General features: G+C 41.9%; 1 non-coding gene across 1 annotated transcript; it reads left to right on the top strand.

Annotated features, from left to right (window-relative positions):
- Nucleotides 1–1,442: 1,442 nt before the first annotated feature.
- Nucleotides 1,443–1,554, top strand: LOC115654120. Its single transcript, XR_004001104.1, has one exon. It is a non-coding gene; the product is annotated as a U6 spliceosomal RNA (small nuclear RNA).
- Nucleotides 1,555–24,787: the final 23,233 nt, after the last annotated feature.

Below are 24,787 nucleotides of genomic sequence, written 5' to 3'. Positions count from 1 at the left end.
TCAAGAAGACAGATAAATTTGGTTTATGTGCTCCCTGTCCTTACAGTTGTTTGCTTAGCTTTCCATTGCCTGTGCACTGGAGCTATGTAATGTAGAGTGTGTAAGAAAAGTAGGGCTTGTTATCCTAGTTTGTAAGTTTGGGGGAGGAAAGGTGTTCTTGTGGTTAAGGCACTGATCTGGAACTCAAGAGATACAGGTTCAGTTCCAGCTCTGTCATAGCTTTTAAATTTGACCTTGAGGGAATCACTTAATGTGTCCGTGCCTTGGTCTCCATCTGCAAAATGGGGATATTTCCTTTTTCCACACCCTCTGTCAGTCATGTCTATTAGATTATAAATTCCTTAGGGTAGGGACTGCCTCTTACTATTTGGGTTTCCCCCCTGACAATGTCTAGCAAAATGGAATCCCAATCTCAGTTGGTGCCTCTGAACACTACTGTAACACAAATACGTAATAGATTGCATATCCTATGCCAAAAATGTATTGCATGAATGATGGGACATGAACAACAGCACTAGTTATTGCATCTAATAGTTGGAAAGCTTATTTTGAGGCGAAATTGTCAGTGGTCTACAGCCAATAGAAGATGAGTCCCCAGGAGACACTTTCAACTTTTAAAATGTGTAGCTTTCCAAGAAGACTGCTTGAAAATAACTAGTAAATAACTAGATTCCCTGCTAGGTGTGTGCCAGGACCTAACTTCATGTGCAGCAAGGCCTTGATCCTATAACATTAAAGTCAATGATGATCAAGCCTCCAGAGAGTACTGTTACAAACGAGCTTTCTGTGCTTCATTAATGAACTGATCAGAGTAGCCAGAGTGTGCCTCTCCCTAAACTGCAAAACAAGGATTGCAGATATGCCTTCCTTGCAACATTGACCTAATGTAGGTTTGCCCTGGGAGAAGTCTAAAGTGTATGAATCATTCTCCTGTTTTAACATCATATGAATGAGCCCAAGACAGTGAGAAATGTGGCTATCAGCCTATGCAGCCACACACTCTTAGTATTGCCCCATAAAACACACCATCAGAAGGAATGAACATTTGTCAGTTCCTTGCCTGCAGTGTGTTTTTGCAAAGTCTAAATATTAGTCAGATAGGTATGCCATGAAGGTCCCTAAAGATAAACCTACTTGGGTAGTTGATATTTTCTTCCAGTCTTGCCGCAAACGTGATTGGTTACTCCTAAAAAGGACAAGTGTGTCTATCCTACCCAATTCCTGTAAGAAATACAGATAATAAGCTACTAGGTCTCGAGCGTAAAGCTGGAGAAACTGCTGCTTTTGTTAATGGGGAAGCGAAAACCAAAATGGATTCCTTTTCAGTTGATGTGTTTGCAATGTTAGGAAGGTCATCCAGTATCCCATGTGGCTCTCCCCTCTGAGTATTGACCTCGCCTTTTGACTTTTGAGATCTGATAGGATCACAGCACTATACTACTGTGCTCACTTTGGTAGCACGTGCACTGAAATTGGAACTATACAGAGAAGATTAATGTGGCCCCTGTGCAAGGATGATGCAGCATCAGGCTGTAGGAGAAATGCCGGATTTGACATTGTCCATAAATACGATACCTTATTCTATGGTAGCTGATTCAAGTGCCATTGAGAAAGCAGTGTACTACCCTAGTGGTGCAGTCTGTTGAAGTGATTAATCCATGACGTGGGCATAGACTAGAATTCAAAGGAAAACATATTGTTTGTGAGGTTAACTGTGTTTGTTATTATTGGAAAGAGCCCCAGGAAACTGAGTGTCCTGTTTATCCCCAGAGCAGGTGCAGCTGCGTTAGAAACAGTATAAGCTTCCTCAAAATGCCCCACCAAACTGTTTGAGCCATGACCTTGAGGTGACCAAGGTGAAGGGGTAGTCCAGTTTCCATTGCCTGTTAAGACTGCCAACAGTGCTGTCAGCTGTGATCATTTTCTAGTAACCTACTTTTGGGAACTGGACTCAGGACAACCAAGTCATTGCACTCAGGCTGCCAAACAGCCATCAGATGGGTAATGGCTTTCACCAGTTGTTGACCTGGAATGGATTTGAATCAGTGACCTAGAGGTAAAAGGCTTTATATTACATTATCAGTCCCTTGGGTTGACTAATGCACCTGAAATAGATTTTAGTATTTATAGCAGAGTATTTCATTGAAGTATGTTGCTAATCCTAAACCAGCAGCCCTAACACTTCATTAGTAAAGCATCAAGAGCTCACCAAAAGGAGACGGAAACAAAGAAGAAACATGAGAGCACAGAATGTGGGTGAACCTGAACAGTTATTGTATTAGCCAGAGAACAGCAGCAATTCTTTGGAAGTGAAACCACATCTCACTTGACTATTTGACTACCTTGTCCTAGAGGCACTGGTTGAAGTTCTGACATCATTGTCAGCACTTTCCTTATTTCAGGCTCAGTGAGTTTCCTGCTGTGGAAAAAAACTGTCTAAAAAAAGAAACTGCTAGAGCTTAAAAGCACTCTGTTAGCAAAATCCAGCCGTGGAGGCCTCAGTTGATGAGTCATTTTCACACAAATAAGTGCTATGCTAATCAATGAGAAATAGGATAAGGGGTATTTGAAGACAGGAAAAAGCGTACACAAAACTATTGTGAAGATAAGAGGGTGGGGAGCTGGTGTGCGGGGGAAGTAGTTGTTCATTATTACATGTTCTTTTGAGGACAAAGAAGAGAGCTCTAACGACTCAGAGGCCTGCAGCCTTGTTTGTGGTAACACCTTATTTAACGAGGACGCAGAGCATCACATTCTATCACATATTGACAACATACTGTACAGATTGTTTTATTGACATCAGCAAAATCCAGTCACAAGCCAAATTGGCTTTGTTCTTCGTGATATGAATCCCGCCATTAAGCATTTATTGGCAATTTATTGATATTCTATTCAAATTAAATTCTGGGTTAATTAGTCACCAGTGGATTTGCTTTCCCAAGTTGCAGCAATATGTCTCAGAAGCTTTTCAAGCTTCTTCCATTGGCATTCATCCAAGATGTTTCCTAAGAACAAGCACTGAAGCTGGTATTTAGAGCATATGGTGGTGATGTGTTTGTATGTTCATTAAATCAAGAAACCAATGAAAGAAAAAGTGTAAGGCTTTCTATCCTTTTAAATGAAATTGTCAACCTAGATATCTATTGCCTTTTCTGAGATCCAGCCTGAAATGACTTGTAAGCAGTGCTCTGTTATGATGACAAATTAATTCACGTCAGACTTTGATCACTGCTTGAAAAGTTTTCAGACATCAGTTTCTAGCAGTTGCATTTAGAAATGAGAAGTCAGTTTGCAGTCTTAGTTTCAAAACAACAAAAGCAGAAGTGTCTCCATGTAACTGGTATGCAAACCTCTTAAAAATGCAAGGAATTTAGTGGAAGCTTTTCATATGTAAGATAAAGAATTTTCGGCAGGGCTGTCTGTCCTACATCTGACTCAGTGTACACAAAGCCCTTCCTGTGGCCATTGCTTATGTGTGTCAATGTGAACACACAGAGTACATCTGTCTGTCTGTCTGTCTTTTTCTATCTGTCTTGCTTCCACGTAACACGTCAAAAGCAATTGAAAGGATTCTGGTTAAAATAGAATGGAATTATATTAGTGAGCCTAATAGTGAAGGTGTTTTTGGAAATATAGTTCACTATATCTAATGTTTACCACTTGACTACTCATGCCCCAAGCTCAAAATGCATAATAATGTATATTAAAACACAGCAGATGGAAGAGCTGGAATCTCAAATATAACCATACCTAATGCAGGGTATGACAGAACATCTGCTCTTTAATTAATCTTACGTAAAGACCGAAGCGCTGCATTAAGATGCAGAGTGTTTGACAATTGTTTTTAGTAGTTAACATGCTCCTGGCCTCCCTCATGTAATTGTTTCTGCTTTGTAACTCTCATAAAGCTCTGATAAACAACAACAACCATCCAGAAATAAAAAATATGGGAAAGGGAGAGAATATTATGGCTGAAGAATGTAAACCCGAAATGTTTCCAGGGTAGCACTGATATAGTGTTTAATTATGAGGTTGTGGATAGGAAGGATGAGAAGAATCAAAGCATCTGGTTTTGTGAATAAGTCCCAGAGGCAGCTGAAATTCATTACCAAGATTTTCAAAAGGGCTTGGGATTTTGGGACCCCCAATTTTTGGGTGCCCAGTTTGAGTCTTCACTGAGGCCCTGATTTTCAGAAAGTGCTGAGACCATCCTCCCCTTCTGAAATTAGAGCCCTTTATGGGGGCTCAAGTTGGTCACCCAAAATCACCACTCGTTTCTGAAAGTTTTTGCCATTTGCTTTTCTCCTGATAGAGTGTTGGGTGGATACAAATGCCCCAGGGGACAAACATGCCTGGAACTTGTACATTTATTTTGATGGAATAATTTAGCTATGAAAATATATTCCAAATATGATCTACTTTAGGTTAACAGGAAAATAACTTCTCCACTATCACAGTTTGTTTATACGCTCTGTGTGTGTGACAGTTCTGGGCCTGGTCTAGGGGCTGGCTTGAGTTAGGGGCATTCAGGAAGTGAGCACAGCTGGATACATGTGGAGGAATGGCTGGAGCCATCACCCTATACTTTCCTGCTCAGTCTGAGGCAGCACCAGCCTCATTTATGAGGAAGCAAGCTGTGCCTGGCCTTTGTGTAGAAATGGGGAAGGGGCCTAGGCACAATGGACGAAGAGGGGAATTCTGATTAGGTACTTTGGCTCTACTGCAAAAAGGAAGTCTGCTCATCAGGGGCCTGTTCCTAAGTTCATTGCGATCAATGGGCAGACTCCCATTGGCTTCAATGAGTTTTTATTCCAACTTCAGAAGAAGAGGAGGTTCATTGCATTTGCTGTCGTGACCACCCCAACTTTGAGTATGTTGGTAGGCCTGACCACAATTTTGCCCTGAACTCCTAGCTACTCCTATAGAGTTGTGGTAGCTTATTAATGAGCAAGATTAATAGTTTCTGTTCTGAACAAAGGGTTTATGTACAAAAACAAGGGAACAAAACTTCCTATTACTCTAACTGTAGCCTGCAACTATCTGCTGTCCTGTGTTCCCTTTGTCTTTTTTTCTTATCCAGCATGCTGCACCTCACAAGAGAACAATAAGACTACTTAAAGAGTGTACAGGAAACGTGGCATCTCTGCTCTTCCTGAAAGACTTTCTTAATAGCACAGAGATGGTCCCCTTCAGAACTCTGGACCTCAACACTCATACATTCTGGGTTAAGAACAGTTTCAGTCCATTTCTCGTGGTACCACCTGTGTGAATTCTATAATTTAGAAGAAAATGGAGGAAAAAATGTGAAAGAATGGAAGAAAAAAGTCAGGAGACAGAGAAGGATGTTAAATGGCATTTTATATTTGAAACTTTTTTTTTACTTTTTAGTTTACTACTTTTTTTAAAAAACCAGGAAGAGCACGGAATCATGTATGCAGGCACTCTAGAAACAGAGCAGGCAATGTAAGGCATTCTGAAAACTTGTTCAGTTGGAATAAATGGCTGGAGTGTTGAATAAAAATGATAGGGTGTGCTTTAAGCTGAATAAAAATAAGTTATCTGCAGAAAATGTGGAGCTGGCCTGTGTGCTGTATCTGTAAAGAATCATTTTTATTTGTCTATCTGGAAGGAAGATAGATAAATTGAAAGAAAAATGCCATCTCTATAATGTTCACTCTGGCAGAAGGTTTGCAAACAATATAAAAGTAGTTGCTTTTCTGAAATGATGGCTTAACTTAAAGTATGTTATTTAAAAAGCCAACCTTGCCACTATGGGAATTATCAGGAATTACTTTTCCTGTGTACACTTTATAATTAGCTATTTCTGTTCCATCACAACATTACATGAAGCCAATGCCTGTTTTCCCCTGAATAGCTTTATTTCTCAAAGTTGAGCATGTGCAGTAAATGTCACAGTGTTTGCCTTGACCAGGGCCAGGAGAAGAACCTAGGGTTTACCAGCATATGAATTATTTTGGACTGTTTTTCATTCCTTTAATTTATATCCTTGGAGAGATGGCAACAGGGTGTAGGTCGCCTGTTGAAGTAATTTGAAAGGTTTCAAGAAAAGGTCTTTAGTCCCTCCCTTCTTATAGACCTGGCACATAGAACCACTGAAGAAAACGAAAGACTTTTGTGAGGAGCCATCCGGGAGATAAACTAACAATGTCAACTCCCCAAAAAGAGAGCGAATTCCTCCCAACCATCCTCATTTAAAATAGGTTTGTGCTTATTTAAATAGAACTTGCCCAGGCTCAGAATGTCCTATAATATAAACCAAATTCTTGTTGCTGTTCTGTGATGCTCCTTTGTTCAACATCAACGCCTGCTCTACAGGTGGTTTGTGGAAAGTGCAGTGATTGTCTGGCTTTCTCTTTCTGCTAGGAACAAACATAGTTGTCCTCAAGGTCATGGAGTGTGGCTGCTCCACAAAACAAAGGGGAAAATACTCATATTCAGGGCCTTGTTTGTCAGGCTTCTTCTTGAGTCACCCTAGACCTCTAATGAAAATCGAAGGAGGAGTTTTAAACTTTCTCTGATCCTGAAATATGTCAAGGAACATGAATAACTGAGGGATACACTACTTTTGCTTCCTTCCTTTCTCTCTCTCTTTTTTTTTTTTTGTTCAGAAAATTGTGTAGCTTTAACCTTGATTGCCTAATAATGTGTGACCTTGACTTTGTGTGGGTTGGAAGGATTTCAGACTTGGTTTTATCAGGATTAGCTTTTCATCTGCACAGAAGTACCCAAGCAAGTAACTCATCTCATCTCTTTTCACTTTAGAAACCCAGCTTTCTCCTTTAATTTATAAAACAACAAGGAGAAAATAAACTACATTAGTGTGGTAGGTACAGCAATATGACTTTCACCACAGGGCAGGAGTGAGGAAGCCATAATCCAGTGCTGGGCTCAGGATCAATGCCTTCAGGTTACATGCAATAGCATTATTAAAGAATTCAGAGCTCTCCGTTTCCAAAACCATGCAATTCTTTTCATATGCTTTCCATACAAGTATCACTACATCCCATGCGTGGAGAACAACAGAGGGAAGAGGAGGGTCATGGAAACCCACATTCATGGGATTTGTACCTTTTTATGTCTTCCCTTCTTGCAACACAAATTGACTTTGCAAGATTGGTTCAGAAAATGAATACCCAGGACATTGCACTGTGTTGTTTTGCTGTGAAATTACTTTTCTGGATGAAAATACTGAAGTCCTTTGAAGGCGAATAGTATAATATCTCTGGAAATGAAAATCCTGTGGAAATCACAAAGGAAAGAAGACTGAAGGATATGAAAGCTTTATATCTCTAAATGTTAGTCAGGCTCAGCAGCCTCTGCATTTCTTTTTTGTGTGACAGCAATCATAACTTTTCTTTCTGATGTTGATACAGAAAATGCAGGAATCTCCTAGATGCTTATATTACAGATTTATGTTCTTATCTACAATGAACAGCCAATATTATCTTAATTTTCTGCAGGGTTTGCATGCGCTTTGAGCTAATATAGTTCAGTTGTTTACCAAGTCTCATCTGCTTTGAATGTCCCTTGTCTTATGGTGAAATTATTGAGTTTCATAGAGGTCCCTGTCCTATCTAAGAGTGGTGGATTTGCAGGATACCCTCAAAAGAGCCAAGTCCTGAAGCTCATACTCAGTATTTCCTCATTCTTTACACATGTTGAGTCATACCTAACTCCCCACTCCCTCACTCCTCTATTTGATTTCAGTGAGACTGCGTGAGGAAGAAGGTGCTACTCAACGTGAGCAAGGGTGGCAGAATTTCTGAACCTTAGTTAAGACTGAGGAAAAATAATGGGACAGATTTCTGCACTCTTATTCTCACTGAGGAGCATCTTACTCCACAATAACCCCAGTATTGTCACTGGACTACTCAAGGAGTAAGGTCTAATTCAATGTGAAAATATACTATGTGGCCCTATGATTTGAACCTATGACACTCTTGAGGTGTGTGGGGGGGGGGAACAGATTCTCTTCCTGCTTATGAAGTAGATTCCTTTGTTCAGCTTTAATAGCCCTATACCGCATCTAATAATCATGATCAAGACTTCAGTTTGAGTGACATATGCTGTAGATCTCATACTGTTAATACTAAAACATCCCTGGAATTTCCAAACATAATAGATGATAATTTCTTAACTCAAGAAGTGTGGCAACCAACATGAGGGAATTCTATATCAGAGCTCGACTTGACAGATAAAGGTGAATTGATGACAGGAGCTTATGTACAAGGGATCATGACTTGATCACATTTATAGTGTGCAGACTGAAAAAACTCCAGACCAGTATTATATATGTGCCATTCCCCAGGGTACAATTTGGACTGTTGAGCAGCTGTGTCCTCTCAATTCTTCAACCCTGGGTGCCTTTTACGCTGCTTTCCTGTGAAAGCAACCACTCCTGGTTTGCCCACACACAACCTCCAGCATGTAAGTCACATCCAGCTACAATGTATGAATGCTCTAGCCAGCCACTCCTTAATTATATTACAGAGCAACACCAGCAAATTTCAAGTTCCCAGAAATGTGCATCTTGTACTGCTCAGTACCCTCCTGGACAATACAAGCTCATAGAAAGTCCATCATTTTATTAATAGAAAATGATATGCACAAACTCTGTTATCTCAAATGGAAGTTCTCAAACACTTCAATCCAAACACACTGATGTAGATAAAACAATAAAACAAGTTTATTAACTACAGAAACATAGAATTCAAGTGATTACAAATAATGAGGAATAAAAGTCAGAATTGGTTACAAAGAAATAAAAGGTAAAACACAAACTAATACTTAACAAGCTAAGTGAATTTAAAGTAAAAAGATTTCTCTCACCCCATGCTTATAGCAATCTGTCTGGATTTCTTTTAGCTAGGACTGCTCCCCCAGTTCACTTATGCTTCCTTTGTCTTTCAATTGTTGATGCCGTGAGTAGAGATGAGGGGAGCAAGGTGATTTGGGGCTTCTGTTGCTCATATTTATATCTCCTCCTCGTCTTTGAAAATCATGTTTGGCTGAGGTTCAGAAGACAGAAAGTCTGTTTGCTGAGATGTAAATTTCTTGCTCATACCTTCTTTCTGCCAAAGAATGCCCATTTAATCAAGTGATAGTCCATTTGATTATGTTGATACCTGGCTGAGATGTTGGCTAGTCTTTTGTCTACGCGGAACTGGTTTGAAGCTATTTCCATAGACTTGGAACATATCTTATACAATAGAATTTTATAACTTTACATACAACATTGAAACACATATTTTACCAGGACAATAATGTTCGACAGATTGAGCTTTCAAGTGATACCTCACAAGGCATACTTTGTATAAACTTATCATAGTCTTGTAAGTAGGGTGAACATAAGGGTACAGACTGTCACAATATATACGTGGTGCTTTAAAAGAGCCAGGTACACAAAGCTGAAAATAATTGAACCAAATCAGCTAGGAGGAAGAATCTGTAATCCGAAAAATGTGAATGATAATTTGGAATTGTTTAAGAAGAACACTTTACTAGATGCTCAAAAGGCCACAGTTGAGGAAGAAAGCCATATTGGTTTTAAACAAATGAACTGATTAAGTAGCTATAAAAAATAAAATTAAAAAAGTAATAAATGGAAGAAAGGAAAAGCTGGTGGCAATGAATATAAATCAGAAGCTAGGAATTATAGAAAATTGATAAGAGAAGCAAAGGGACACATGATGATATCTATGGCATTGTGAGATATCATTATTCTTAAAGACAATAAGAACAAGTATTAAGTCTATTAGGAACAAAAAGTATCCCTACTATAGTTCTGATCCATTACTAGATGGAAAAGGTAGAATTATCAGTAATAATGTAAAAAAGGCAGATGTGTCCAGTAAATAGTCTGTATTTGGGAAAAAACAGATGTTTCACCGTATAATGATGATAACATTCTTTCCATTCAACTAGTATCTCAGGAGGATGTTAAAGAGCAGCTATTAAAGTTAGATATTTTAAAATCAGAAGGTTTGGGTAACTTGCATCCAGAATTTTAAAAAAGAGCTTGCTGGATTGTTAACGTTGATTTTCAGTAAGTCTTGGAACAGAGAGGAAGTTCCAGAAGGCAGGAAGAAAAGCTGATGTTGTGTCAATATTTAAAAAGGGTAAACAGGATAATCTGGGTAATTATAGGCCTGTCAGCTTGACTTCAATCCCGGGCACAATAATGGAGCACCTTATATGGGACTGGATTAATAAAAACTAAGAGAGTAAGATACTTAATACTAATCAACATGGGTTTATGGAAAATTGATCCTGTCAGACTAACTTGATGAAATTACAAGTTTGGTTGATAAAGGTAATACTACTGATGTAATTTACTTAGACTTCTGTAAGGTGTTTGATTTGGTATCACATGAGATTCTGATTAAAAACTGATAGATCTCAAAATGTAATTGTAAATAGGGAATCATCACTAAGCAGGTATGTTTCTAGTAGGGTTCCACGGGGGTCTGTTCTTGGCTCTATGTTATTTAACATTTTAATCAGTGACCAGAAAGAAAACATAATACCATGACTGATAAAGTTTCCAGATGACTTAAGAATTAGGGGAGTGGTAAATAATGAAGAGGACAGGTCGCTGATTCAGAGCAATCTGGATTGCTTGGTAAACTGGACACAAACAATATGCATACATCTAGGAATAAAGAATGTAGGCCATACAGGGTGGGAGACTTGATCCTAGGAAGCAGTGACTCTCTGAAAAAGATTTGTGGGTCATAGTGGATGATCAGCTGAACTTAAACTCCCAGTGTGACGCTGTGGCCAAAAGAGCTAATGTGATCTTTGGATGATATATAAACATCGGAATCTCCAGTAGGAACAGAGATTATTTTGCCCTGTATTTAGCCCTGATGTGACCGCTGCTGAAATACTGTGTCCAGTTCTGGTATCCGCAATTTAAGAAGGATGTTGATAAATGGGAGAGGGTTCAGAGAAGAGCCATGAGATGTAAGATGTTTGGACTGAAACTTTCCATGCTGGTGTCTGTCTCATACTGATTTTTTGGGAGTTTGTTGGTTTACAAATTTTAAATGTCTCAATTTCTGAGAATGAGGTATGGGAAATAGCCCAGGTTTTAAAAAGTTGTACAATCATTTTGTTGAAAACTTCAAGCGCAGGGGTCCCTAAACTGTGGGGTGCCCCCCTAGGGAGTGTGTGGAGGAACGTCCGGGGGGTCCAGTGGGGCCTGGGCCAGCCCACACAGGGGTGGGGAGGGAGTGCCGCTCCGCTCTGCCCCCAACTCTGCTCCTGGTCCTGCCCCCAGCTGCGTCCCCTGCTCCCTGCCTCATCCCCATGCTTGGTGCGGCTCCATTTCCAGTCCAGGGCCGAGGCTGAGGGCAAGGCTGGGAGTAGAGATGAACCTGTCCACAGGCCTGGCTGCTGGCCCCCATCTCAGCCGGGCTGCGGCTCCGACCCCACCCTCAACCTCAGCCCTCTTACCCTTGTCTGCGTCTTCCCTCTCCCAATCCGCAGTCCTGCTCCTGGTCCAAGAGAGGCGCAGACAGGTGTAAGGGGGGGGGGGTATAACCCTCAAAATTTTGGGGACTACTGCTCTAGCGATTCCATGCGGTGGAGCAGGAACTTGACATGTGTCAGGGAGGTCTCACTGATGTGAGGGGTGTATTTTTTTCCATCCCTGTGAAAATTCACTCAAATTCCGCCAAATTACAAGGCTCCAAAAAACAAACAAACTCCATTTACACATGCTTGTTAAAGACTTTTTGTTTTGGTAGCTAAATTCTGTCTGCACCGAGCATGCTCCAGCCCCTCACAGCCACCTTGTGTGACTGCACTGTGTGGGTGCCAAGCCCCACAGAGCAACTGAGCATGTTCCATCCCACGGCTGCAGGGGCTGAGCAGGACTTTCCTGGCAACTGCTGCTCCTGGCAGTCAGGGGACATTCTCCCTAAGCTCTGTGCCCCCATGCTGGGCCCAGCCTGCATAGAGGAGAAGGTGGAGGCAATTTAACTACCATGCAGAAGGGTGAGGAACAGGGTGTAGTAAGAAGAGATGGATCCTGTGGAAAAAATATATGGTCAAGTCATTAAAGAGTATATCATAAAGTATACGCAGAAGGGCCTGAACTCAGGTTGCCCAGGCAACTTTAGTTTTGGCATTTCCTAAGTTTTGAGAGCTTGGCTTTGCACTCCTAAACTTTTAATTTAGTTTTTTTATGTAATTAGAAATAAACTGTGCAACACTCAACCTTAAATTTAGCTTAATTTTTCCTCCATATAATTTCTATTAAGTTCAAGTCCGACTATACCAAGCAAAACCAGGGGCCATGTGGTGGAGTCTGTGACACCCTGTAGGCAAATGAAAAGCGTCAGAATACTGTAGGCAGGAGGAGATATTAATTCTTTATTGAGGAGTACCTTGGAAAAATCTTTCTACTAGTATTTTTCTTACCAGCTATACTCGAGGCCAAATTGTATCTCGTCATAGTTGAAATTGCAATGAATGAGCCTTTAGACGCAATCACATACTCCATTAGGTTTGAAGTATTTCCTGGACATCATGAATACTGCAATATGTTTTGCTCAAACATTTGCTTGAATTTCTAAATCAATTACTTGGCAATGCTGTTACTATTAATATATTTGTATTAGAGTACTGCCTGGAGGCCCTAAAAGGCTATGAACTGTCCAGAGCTTATATGCTAAATAGACAAGATAAAGGTTAAGAGAAAGGACACATTATCCCCAGTTTACAGATGGAAAACTGAGCCTCAAAGATTAAATATCTATGGAAAAGCTACAAATTGAACCCAGATCTCCTGAGTACCAGTCTGGTGCCATAGCTGTATGACCAGCATCCCTTTCTGCCTTCTACCTCTTTAGTGTTGATTTCCAGTTAATGTTCGTCAGAGTTTTATTGCCATGAATGTTCATAGAAAGTGAAATTTCAGATAAATGGCTTTTGCAGCATGACCACATGGTTGAGTTCAGGCTACTGTGAAACAAACTGGGGAGCAAGATGTGGTCTGTCCGGCAGGTCCCAGGCCATTCAGAACCAACATTTTACAAGCTACCCAAAGACCAATACGTAACCAGTGCTCTGGTGTCATTTATTCCTAGCAAGGTGACTTGCTAAATGAGCAAGCTGCTGAATATTTAACCCAAGATCCCAAATTCATACTTTGACTGAAAATATGGTCCAAGATTTAAAATAAATAAATAAATTAAATAAAACATCACTTTCCCCTTCTTTGTGAAGCCCAATTTGTTACAACTTTGTTTTCCCAAGATCCTGATGAATCCTATTAGAAATATTGGATTAAGCTGGCCTTGACAGATTAGGGCAATACCTAATGGACCCATTCACTACAACAAATAACCCAATGCTGTCATCAAATCAACATTAGTTTAGTAATTTAGATATAGAGATAAAAATACACTTGGCATATAGTGCAGGGGTAGGCAACCTATAGTGCAGGGGTGTGCCGAAGGCGGCACGCGAGCTGATTTTCAGTGGCACTCACAGTGCCCGGGTCCTGGCCACCAGTCCGGGGGGCTCTGCATTTTAATTTAATTTTAGATGAAGTTTCTTAAACTTTTTAAATACTTTATTTACTTTACATACAATAATAGTTTAGTTCTGTATTATAGACTTATAGAAAGAGATCTTCTAAAAACATTAAAATCTATTACTGGCACATGAAACCTTAAATTAGAGTGAATAAATGAAGACTTGGCACACCACTGCTGAAAGGTTGCTGACCCCTGATATGGTGTATTTGACACAACACAACTTTTTCCTCTTCTAAAGTTGAGAGAAATATCAAGGTACCAGATATAAAATTAAAATTGTTGTATTGAACCATGCTTTTTATTCAAATGCAAAGTGTTTTAATAGCCAGGCAAAATGCAGATTTGGAAACTCTAGCTACTTAACACTTTAAAAAGAAAGTCAGCTTAAAATACATATAGTACTATTGCATTAAACAGTTACTTAGAATATCCCACCATCTGACAGCTGATCACTTCTTCATTGCTGGAAATAGGTGAAATCTAGGGGTGCCCCTCTCTTGGATATTGGGTCAATAAAATAAGGGAAATTCTTGCTTTGTGGATAATCTTATGAACCTGAAAAACAACAATACTATTCAATATTTTGCTATTTGGCCACCATTTATAATTTTTCTCTGAAACTAATAAGAATGCTACTAAGTCTGTCTTTTTAAGTTTCCTTCTGAGATGTTTCTTAAGATAGTACCTGGTGTCATGCAAATCTTGGCCAAGATTTCAAACGTGGGTGCCTAAAGTTAGGATCCTATATATGGATTTAGGAACCTAGATTAGTTTGGCCTGAGTCTCAAAAGCTCTTTAACTCTTAAAAATTATTTAAAGACCCTAACTTTAAGTGCCCAGGTTTGAAATTCTCAACCTTTAATTGTGGTGACTGTCTTGGAACTAATATTAGTTAACATGTTGATTACTCTTGTAATACTCACAGTTAAACTGGATCTGTGCCTATTGTTTCTGCCTGAATGTCCAACACTGATTATTGTCTGTTTATGATGGCCAAGGACAGGTTTTTACAAGGTAAATAAGTTGGTGTAATGCATCTTGAAATCTTATTTCAAGATTCAAGTGTGTTTTGGCCTCAAGCATTGTCACAGGGACTTACAACGAATGGAAGAACTGGAAATAAGGAGTTATGAGAAAAGGCAATATATTGAACTGGAATTGTATTGAACTAGAATTGTCCAATATGCTGTTGGGTTCACACAGTTTCTCACTTGTCTTTAATATCTTTTATCAGTGCTCTGGCAGAAGAGGTAACTTGCACATTATTTATGGGTCAGATTGTAATACCCTTCTCTACAGCCTGACTGCATAAGCAGCATCATTGACTTCAATGAATAATTTCTTACTCCATGTGATGTCCCATTGAAATCCATGAAAGCACTCCCTGGATAAGGTGCTACTAAATATGAGTCAGAGTATAAGAATCTTGACCTTATGTGGCAATATCTTTGGGGCCATTGCTGAACCAAATGCCTAGGGAGGAATTGGAGGCAGATGCAAGGGCACCAGGAGGCTGCAACGTGCGCCTATTGAAATGTCAAGAAAGAGCAAATTTACAACTCAAAAAATAAAACAGGGAGCAAAATTGCTGTAATCAAAACCAGCATGGAAAAACTCCCTACAAAACTGAATAAAAAACCAAGATAATAAATAAATAACAAAAACAAGCACTTGTCAAACAACAATTAATTACAGCACAAAGGTGCAAAACTCATTGGTCCCAATAAAAAAAATCACTATATAAACAGAGGGCTTTGCCATGAAACTTTGGGTTTGTCCTGCCAACACTTCCCCGGAGCATCGTGTCATGATCAACAAAACCCGGCTCCTCCCTGGCCACTATATTGAGCTGAACTCTAAACTAATAACTATAATATCGACTGGTGGAACAGTGTGTGTGTGTGCATGTGGTGTAATTAAATGCATATGCTAATTGTTGTATCTTCAATAAACGCGGTGTATTGCCTTTTTCCCTAAAAAACATCCTGTGTGCTGCTTATATGCATAATAGATTAACTTCAACAATAGTCACTGCTGCTGATTAGCTTCAAAGTCATGGCTGATTGCTTTATGTCTCTGAGTAGCACCTCTTTGTGATAACAATAAATGTGATAGTGTTACATGGTATTCAGAGAATTAGTATTTGTTTGAAATGGGCTTGGCCCTGAACGCTGGGTCTGGATTGAGAGCAGAGATCATATCACAACCGTGCAGCATGCCTATATCAGGTTGAATCCCATCACTGAATTTGTAAAATTTGGGAAAGCTTGGACTTGGACCTGGAATTCAGATCTCAAGTCTGATTGTTTTAGTAGAGAGTTTTGTCTGACCCATTATAGGATCATGAAGCTTAGAGCTCAGGCTTTGATTCTGGCCCCATCATTAATATTTTAAACACAATATTACTGCACATACATCTGCCCTGCCATCCGGAGCACTTTGTGATCTAGCCATTCCAAGAGGGAAGATAGTCTGTATTCCTGCAGTGAGTCCTATGGTCTAGCATGTGATTAGATTTAGAGATGGTTTTAAACTGCCCATTTTGGGGGTATTTTGTCTGGGGGGTTGGCCCAGGCCTATCTTTGGATTCACTCACTGGAATTGTTTAAAGCTTCCAAGGGCATTTGCTGAATTTTCAAACATAGAATCGGTAGAAATGTAGGACTGGAAGGGATCTTGAGAAGTCAAGTCCAGCCCCCTGGGATGAGGCAGGGCCAAGTAAATTTACATCATTCCTGACAGGTGTTTGTCCAACCTGTTCTTAACCTCCAAACATGGGCAAACTCCTGTTCAGACTGTGGAGATAGCTAGTGGCTTCCAGTGGGCCCCATTTAAAAGATGATCATTTACCAAAATCATCTCACTGTAGTATCTGAGTATCCTGCAGTAGTTCCTATATTTAGAACAGAGAAGACCTGTGGGATCTCGTTTAGCTGTGGTAATTGCTGATCTCCCAGTGGCCATTACTTTGTGTTTGTGTGCATGCTGTGTATTTAGGTGCACATATTTAATTTGATTTCCTTCAGGAAAATAGGTTAAGTTGGTATGGTTGTCTCCACTGTTCACTGTCTGTGGAGAGATAATAGAAAGTCAAGGCCCTTCTTTGTTATCTCCCCACAGGAAACTACCTGGAAAAGTCTTTGAATCTCCTAGAGGGGGTTCATATGACTCCTTTGTCAAACTGGAAGAAATACATCTGCTCTCACCATGGCTAAGGCGCATAACAGCATGTTACTGAAACCACTCTTAGCTGCTTCAGGAACACGTGAGGCAGAGTTCCACTGAGTGTTTAACAGCATGATAAGCAGTCTGTTGCTCTTCTCTCTATAATTTTTGGAGGCCATCATGAGAAGTGCTGCTGTCCTCCCATCTCACCTGAATGTTTGCTCTTATTCTTTCATCTTTCATTAGTGTCATTTTATAAGTGTGTCACAACGACTGGCCTGGGCTTGTCCCTTTGCCAGTATTCATGACACACAACACTTATCTTCCATTTTTGAGTGGGTGAGAGGAAAGTGCATAGCACGCACTTTAGCTCACTCCAGTAGTCTGAAGTGTGATGTCTATAAGGTTTTTCCACCCTTGGCAATGCTAGAACACTGGCAGGAATAGAATGAGAATGGGACCAATGAACACTCACTATAATCATGTTATCTATGGTTTGGCTATTTCCTACCAGTCCTTACCTGCCCAGAACATCAGATGACATCTGACCTAATTTCTTAATAGGCTTCTGTATCTCAGGGAGCTTTCCCTTTGGAAACAAGCTGGAAGTCAAATACTGTTACTTAAGGATGGCACATGACTTACGAGGAGAGGCTGAGGGAACTGGGGTTATGTAGTCTGCAGAAGAGAAGAGTGAGGTGGGATTTGATAGCAGCCTTCAGTTACCTGAAGGGGGGTTCCAAAGAGGATGGAGCTCGGCTGTTCTCAGTGGTGGCAGATGACAGAAAAAGAAGCAATGGTCTCAAGTTGCGATGGAGGAGCTTTAGGCTGGATACTAGGAAAAACTTTTTCTCTAGGAGGGTGGTGAAGCACTGGAATGCTTCACCACTTTTTCTCTAGGAGGGTGGTGGAATCTCCATCCTTAGAGGTTTTTAAGGCCCGTCTTGACAAAGCCCTGGCTGGGGTCTTTTAGTTGCTGTCATCACTGCATGGCAGCTCACCAACATACCTCCCAATTATCCCTCATGTTAGACCCAAATTTACTTCCGTTACACACAATGAGCTGGTGTACTCACTTTGTTCATATACATAATTTAATACTCATAATGGATATGAAGTAGTATCATGCTAGTTGTGCTAAAATAAATGAATTCCACCTTATTTTAAAGTTCCTTGAACATTTTACTACTTTGTTCGTTGTTCTTGGTCTTTGGCCCTAAATGCACATTAGACTGGTAGTGTTCTATGCATGATGCTATTTGGATGGTAGCCATGGACTCTGCTGGGAAGCAGATTAATTCTTTTCTCATCGGTCTCTAATTGTGGCCACCATCTGAAAAATTATGAATCTGATACTGCTACCCTTGCTGCTGTTATATAGTATATTACTCCACAAATAGTCCCGTTGATTTCAGTGGGGCTTACTCATGCAATTAGGTACTACTCAGTGTGAGAGTGTGTGTGTGTGTGTGTGTGTGTGTGTGTGTGTGTGTGTGTATACACACATATATATCTCAGAATCTGACCATAAGCACTTAGAAAATGCACTGCACCTTGAAGCAGCCATCATCATTTACAGGTAGCAATCCATGCGATCAAGTAAACACAAGTCACTCCACAGAGAATGGAGCCACCCAGTTAACAGTCTCAGAAAGCAACTATATTGAGAACTCTCCCCAGACAATTGTATTCCCCAAAAGAGACACTAGGCTTTTTAAAGTCATCGTGCCAAATTCTGCCCTCTGATACATATGTGGCTTTCTGGTTATCTTCATGTCAATGGGTACATAACAGAGGGCAGAAGGTGGCTCTTAGTTTATACTCCCTCAGAGATGTATTGTGGTGAACAGTCAAATGGAAACAGGAGACCATTTCCCCCCAAATCTGTCTTGGGCACATCTACACTGGCAAGCTACAGTGCTGGTAGTTACAGCGCCCCTCAGAGAGCGCAGAAGGAAACTGCTGTTGTGTGTTCACACTGACAGCTACTTGCGCAATAGCATGTTCACACTTGTGGCACTTTCGGTGTTATTTGGAATGGTGCACTCTGAGCAGCTATCGCACAGAGCACCTCTTCCTCTTTTGCTGCTAAGACTTGTGGGAAGGCAGAGGGGGGTCGCGGGGCATCCTGGGTCCAGTCCCAATGCTCCATGATGCATTGCTTCATATCCCAGCAATCCCTGTGCTTCCATCCACATTTGGCGTCATCTTTCAACAGTTGTGTACTGCGCAGTGAATCCTGAACTGCTGACCAGTATGCTGCTCACACTGACCAAAACATCATGAGTGGCAGTGGAGTTATTCCTTAAACTACAAAGTCAAGAGGAGTGTGATGTTGATCTCGTCACATGTAGTAGCTACGACACGAGATTGCTTGTGGCTTTCATGGAGGTGCTAACCACAATGGAATGCCACTTTGGGCTCGGGAAACAAGCACTGAGTGGTGAGATCACATTGTGATGCAAGTCTGGGATGACGAACAGTGGCTGCCAAACTTTTGCATGAGGAAAGCCACAGTCAGGGGACTGTGTGATGAGCTCACCCTAGCCCTGTGGTGCAAGGACATGAGAATGAGAGCTGTCCTGTCATTAGAGAAGCGCGTGGCGATTGCAAGGTGGAAGCTGGCTACTCCAGACAGCTACCAATTTGTCGCTAACCAGTTCAGAGTGGGAAAGTCAACCGTTAGACTTTTCTTGATGCAAGTGTGCAGGACCATTAATCACATCCTGCTCCGAAAGACCATAACTCTGGGCAACGTGCATGACATTATGGATGGCTTTGACTAAATGGGCTTCCCTAACTGCAGAGGGGCGATAGATGGCATGCACATTCCAATTCTGGCACCAGATTACCTAACCACTGAGTACATTAATTGCAAGGGGTATTTCTCAATGGTTCTCCAGGCACTTGGATCACCGTGGACATTTCATGGACATTAACATAGTCTGGTCCGGAAAGGTGCATGATGCACGCATCTTTCGAAACACTGGCCTGTTCAAGAAGCTGCAAGAAGAGAGTTTCTTCCCAGGCTAGAAGATCACCATAGGGGAAGTCAAAATGCTCATTGTGATCCTGGGAGACCCTGCCTACCCCTTAATGCCGTGGCTTATGAAGCCATACACGGGGCAACTTGACAGCAGCAAGGAGCGGTTCAACAACAGGCTGAGCAAGTGCAGAATGACAGTTGAGTTTGCACTTGGCCATTTAAAAGCCCGCTGGCGATGCCTGTATGGGAAGCTGAACATGGCCGATGACAATATTCCTATGCTTATAGCTGCGTGCTGTACGGTCCATAATATTTGGGAAGGGAAGGGTGAAAGCTTCACTCAGGGCTGGACCGCAGAGTCTCAGTGCCTGGAGGATGAGTTTGAACAGCCAGAGACCAGGGCTATTAGAGGGGCACAGCGCAGGGCCATAAGGATCAGGGATGCCTTGAGGCAAAAATTTGAGGCTGAAAGCCACTAATATTTGTTGCTTTGCTAGGGATTGTAGTACTTATAATGCTAGGAAGTGATTGGTGTACATGATGCAAGAAGGGTCCTTAACATAATTGTGTGTTGCTTTGCTGTGCTCTTGCTTTCACTTAGAATAAAGATTGGTTTCAAAGCAACACAATTCTTTTATTAAAAGACAACAACCCGAGGAGAGAGTCAAAAGACAAAAATACATCATCAGGGAGCGGGATGGGGGAAGGGAAGGTCTCCAGAGGAGGAGGGGTCCCAAGACAGCTACAGATTTGTGTATGTCCAGGGATCATATCCGACCTTCTCCTTTGGAGTTTGATGCAGCAGGTGCTGTACTTCATCAGGGCCAAACTGCAGAGGGATGGGTGTTGAGTGCAGTGGGTAGTGGGAGTCCACACTGCTGGACTGTGAGGAGGGAGGAGTGGAATGCTGCAGGTAGAGAGTGGAGCCAGGAGGTTGATAGTGTGTTGGCGTTGTGTGTGGGGGGGTGCATGGAAAAGAGTTTGAAGAGCTAGTATTGCCTGGAGCGTATGCACTTGGTGCTCCATAACATTTAAGAGCTGCTCCGTGGCTTCTTTATGGTGTGCCACAATCTCCTTTCAGTCCCCCTTCTCGCTGTCCTGACACTCCTTCAGTTCCTGTTTCTCAGCAGTGGAGTGCATCATAACCTCTTGGAGAAAGTCCTCCTTAGTTCTTCGTGACCGCTTTCTAATTCTGCGCAGCCGTTCTGCCGCCAATAACGAAGTGGGAGGCTGGGCTCCCAAGGTCATCTCTGTGAAGTTTAAATGCAACGTTTTACAGAAGCATATTCTGTGCAACACAGACAACACTGATTCAGAGCTTTGAAACACAGCCAGTACTCACACACCTGTCACTAACTGGCTGGCCCCAGGCAAGCACACATGAGCCACAAGGGCCCCAAAATGGTGAGTAGCCGCAGGGGTAGGGGAAATCATTGTCCGCAGATCCTAGTGTACATTGAGCATGTAGCTCTTGGGGTGAGCCAGCACTGTAGGGGGGGCCTGATAATCATTCCTGTCCCCACAGGATGTGATCAATATGGAAGATATCTCGCTGCTGAGGCTGAGCAGGAAATCAAGAGAGGGTCTTCTCCAAGCCTGCGTCTTCCACCCTGGCCCCTATGCAGCTTGCCTGTGTGCAGCAATGGTCTCCCCACCCGCCACGGCACAGTGGGGCAGGAAAGTTACTGTTAATGGGGCAAGAAACAAAGCAGCTCTGCTGAGGAACCTGTGGCAGTGGATTGGCCAGTATCTCCGCAAGAGTTTCCTGGAGATCTCTGAAGGAGATTCCCGTGAAGTGAGATTCTTCCACTGTTCAGAATAGGCATGAGGTGGGAGACAAGCCTGATTTCTGCAACCCTCCTGACCCCAACAAATTGCTTCAGCAATTCCCCAAATCAGATCCACTCACCAGGGGCCTCCTCTCCTGTTTGCACTTCACCAAGCTCTGACTGCTGTGACTGGCTAGGCTTCTCTGAGGTAGAAAAGAACTCCTCACTGCATGCATCTCTGACCTCTGAGCCATCCTCTGCCTCTGGCTCCCCCTCCTCCTATTCAGCCAAGATTTCTTCCTCCTAGCTCGGTTCACTCTCGACTGGCATGCGAGCCAATAAAGTATACACAGGGCCTTGGCAGTGGAGGTGGGGTCACCACCGAGTGTTGCGTCCAGCTCTTTGTAGAACCGGCAGCTCCTGGGTGCAGCACCGGAGCGACGGGTTGCCTCCAGCACCTTGTGGTAGGCGCTCCGCAGCTTCTTACATTGCAGTGTGTCCCGGTCATGGCCCCTTTCTATCATGCATCTAGAAATCTGTCCATAGGTATCAAAATCCCTATGGCTGGATCACAGCTGGGACTGCACAGCCTCCTCTCCCCAAATGGTGATGAGGTCCAGCAGCTTGGCATTGCTCCAAGAGGGGAATAGCCTGGTGTGTGAAGCAGGCATGGCCCCCTGGAAAGATGCACTGAGACCACTGCACGTGTCACCGAGCAAACACTAAGGGGACTTTCAAATTTGCAAAGGAAAGTACGGGGTGGGGCTGACAGTTGATCATCTGAGAGCAGGGCAGTAGAGTTCAAACCAATGATCAGAGAGGTGATAACAAGCATTCTGGGACACCTCCAAGAGGCAAATTGCAGCACTGTAATCGCCACGGTGTCTATACTGGCCTCGCAGCTCTGCACCCCCAGCGGAGAAAGTGCTACATCTCTCATTGAGGTGGGGTTTACATAGCGCTGCATCTGCCCAGTTTCTGCGCACTCAGTGGCTTGGCAGCGTGTAACCTCAGGAGTTACAGTGCTCAGAGCTGCTTTACTGGGCACAAACTTGCCAGTGTAGATGGGGCCTTTGAAGCCTCATCCTGATCTTATTCTGCAAATGCTGTGAGTAGCTCTCTAGAAGAATGCTTTGTCCTATGCAGCCATTCAAGGTGAAATAGCCTCAAAGAATTCAGAGCGCCCACCTTTATCAAGTGAAAGTACACTTAGGCTAAGTCTAATTATCGAGGGTAAAGAAAGGTTCCTTTAAAAATTAAAACCAGGAAATCAAGTGATACAAATATCCATATTTTTGGTAGTTCTACACTTAATCTGATTAAGTGCTGCTGATTTTGCATGTGTGAGGATATGTGCCTTTGGCAGGGAGCTTGAGGAAGTGACAGTTTAACTGGCAATTCTCCTGGTGCTGCCGAGATCAAAGAGACACCAAAACTGCTAACCTAGAATATAAAATGCAAAGAGAAGCAACAGATATGTAAAGAAAACACACAGTGTTATAAACATTGAGTAACCTTCCTCATTTTTGGCTCACACCCTTGTATCCTAGTGTATATTTGCTTTCCAGCCCCCTGTTATGGTCACACCCACTTGCACAAAGCCACCACCTCCATGGTGAAGTGGAATATGCACTAATTGCCCAGTAACTAGCATGCTGTGCACCCTTGTGCTTTTTTTATGGCCTTATTGCTTCTCATTTACTCTAAAGCCCCTTTATGCTGCTCTGGAAGAGGCAATGGGCCTTAAAATGTGTGCAAAAGTAACTTGCTTCCACTTTTAAGCCCCTTTACATTGCATGAGTGGTATAAATGAGAATTCTTCAACTGAGACTAAAGCCAGACTTCCAGCTCTTGTAAATCAGCATAGTTCCCTTGGCTTTGGTGAAGCATTGCCAATTCACACCACCTGAGGAGCCAGTCTGTCATCTTCTCTGAGTGCTGTGAATCTGGCTCCGTTCCTTCCTCTCTACCAGGTCCCAGGCAGGGCCTGTGTGCATCAACCCCTGAACAGGAGGCGGCTGTCCCAGCGGGGAGTCTAAATCCACTGCTCTGGGCTATGTCCTACCAGTGTCTGTTCAATGTTGCTCAATGTGTTTTGGACTCTAACAAAATAATTATGTTGTTTAGAGCTGCCAAACTACAGCATCATGTTATGTGCATCTTTTAAAAATTGCCATTAGTTCCTAAGTGACATACAATATAAAACTTCAGGCATTTTATTGAAGTCAATGGGACCCATACATGCAGATCTGAGATCATCATTTCAGCTGTAAATTATACGTCTGATGAAAGTCTCATGGTCATACAAGGCAGCAGGAGACCAGGAAGTACAGTAACCTTGACAGTTACTTCTATTTCCCTTCCATATATGTTGCTTCTAGTGATGATGGACTGGAGATAAAACATTAAGTATAAAATTCTTGGCTTAACCAAACTGGCACCATTCTTATTGATATACCTGAAAAAGAGATTTCAGACCAAAGCTACATAACGTATAATTCAGCATATTTCTCTTTTAAGCATGCTGTCAATTTTTCCATTGAGACAACAACTCAGGTTTTTCCAAAGCTATTCTTCAATCCTAGCAGCACTATTCCTTTTCCAGTAGTGGACTATAAGGTTTCTTGCAGCTATAAGGTGGTGATTAATCAATTTAGCCTGGCAAGTCAGCAAGTTGGTAACCTCACAAAAATTCTGTCAGATTTCTAACAGTCTTCTGCTATAATTTCAGCAATACAGGGTCTAATCTCTTGCAATTCTTGTGTCAATGTACTTCAATAGGAGTTCTCTTGGAGTGTAAGGACTCCATGGTTTGGTCCCCAGCCAGAGTAACTAACCACCAAATTGTTTCTGTTTTTTTCGCAAAAATTGTCATGCCTTTTTTCAATATTTTAATTATTTTATCAAAAATACCATTCAAACCTTTTGTTTTAAACAAGGGAACAAAAATGTTCCAACAGAGGGACTGAAGGGATGAGGTGACTTCCAACGTTAAGGCACAAGTGACAAAGATATCTGACTTACACAGTTACTTTTTTTCAATTGATTCAGTGATCTCTGTTGTTTGTGCTGTGTGGTAGGCCACATAAACTTCTCCCTGGATACATGTTTAACAGTTCATTTAGGACCTATAGCCACAAGCCAAAGCTTAGGGGCACACCTACCACAGTGGGAGCTCTCATTGTGCCAAAACCACACACACCTCTCTTGAATTACCAAAGGGCGTAAAGGCTTGTCTACACATGCAAGTAATTCTGGAATAAGGTAGGGTGTGAATTTAAAACAGAAGAGCTATTCAA

This window comes from Gopherus evgoodei, chromosome 6 (assembly GCF_007399415.2).
Source record: "Gopherus evgoodei ecotype Sinaloan lineage chromosome 6, rGopEvg1_v1.p, whole genome shotgun sequence".
Lineage (NCBI taxonomy): Eukaryota > Metazoa > Chordata > Testudines > Testudinidae > Gopherus > Gopherus evgoodei.
This window is presented reverse-complemented; position numbering and strand designations above follow the sequence as displayed.